General features: G+C 41.2%; 1 protein-coding gene across 1 annotated transcript in view; it reads right to left on the reverse strand.

Moving 5' to 3' along the window:
- Positions 1-1,242, reverse strand: part of LOC101857997 (sodium- and chloride-dependent glycine transporter 1) — a gene marked incomplete at its 5' end in the record, with an annotated part of 20,992 nt that overhangs the window by 19,279 nt on the left and 471 nt on the right.

Consider the following 1,242-nt stretch of genomic DNA (forward strand, 5'->3'; position numbering starts at 1 on the left):
AAACAGAGAGACAGACAGAGAGAGGAAGGAGATTTTAGTTTACTAACAGTTTTAAGGCACTTGCAACACAAATAGATAATATAAATGCAAAAGATTAGAGGTATTACTATAGGGTAAAATACAAAGAAAAGACAGAGAAGAGATAAGAATGACTGATGTTTGAGTTTGATTGGAAAGAAGGAGCAAACCGCACCTGAACACCCGCTAACCATCCACATGAGAAGGTTCATGGGAGAATTTAGAGAAGCACATCAATATAACATAATATTTAATGTGGAAGGAAAAGCAAGACTGAAAGACAGAAACAATAGAGGAAAAGAAGAGAAACCAGACCTGAGGCAGGGGCGGTGGGAGATCTTGCTTGTTGCCCATCAGCACTATACTGAAAGCTGATATTCTTTTTTAACCCTTCTTGAGCAAATGAACTCTATGTTTTCTCTTTATATTCTCCTTTCTGAATATGTGCAGGTTTATAATCTTCTCTTGCTTGGTTTGTCTCTTCTCAAATAATTTCTAAAATCATATAATTTCCCCTGACATCACAGGCTATATTTACCATCAACACTTGAAGGGTTTTAAAAGTTTCTAAGCACATTTTTTCAAAACCAGATTCACATTTCTTTCCCGCCTTTGACATAAATTAATATGTGACCGACTGTGAATGTTTTATGTCCCAATCAACACAATTTATACCTTTTGAGGGTAGGGGTTGTTGCATCGACCCTGTCTGTGAGGGCCAGCCCTAGCAAAGTGGGACACAACATCCCCATTTCAGTTTCAGTAAGAGTTTTGCTGCATTTGTAACACACTTGGGTCACATAAGTGCCAAAGATTTACGGTGTTACTAGAGAGCAGCATAGAAAACAAAAGGAGGAGAAGCGATAAGGACGATAGATATTTGACGGAAAAGACGAGCAAACCACACTAAAGCACCCGCCAACCAACCTCACAACATTCCAGCAGGCATGCAATTCAGACACTCAATAAAATAACTTCTCTGAAAAGGACCAAAAAATTACACAGACACACACACACGGACACATACATGCACACACACACACACACACGCACAGACAAACACCCTCCATGCACACACACACCCATCCCCATAAGCACACACACATAAACACAGCCCCACTCACCACCCCCGTTCCTGTAAGTGAGGTAGAGGAATCTCCAGACGTTCCACACACACGCATGCACGCGCAAGCGCACACATACACACACACACTCACCCTCCAC

This window comes from Aplysia californica, unplaced genomic scaffold (genome assembly GCF_000002075.1).
Source record: "Aplysia californica isolate F4 #8 unplaced genomic scaffold, AplCal3.0 scaffold01333, whole genome shotgun sequence".
NCBI classification, from domain to species: domain Eukaryota; kingdom Metazoa; phylum Mollusca; class Gastropoda; order Aplysiida; family Aplysiidae; genus Aplysia; species Aplysia californica.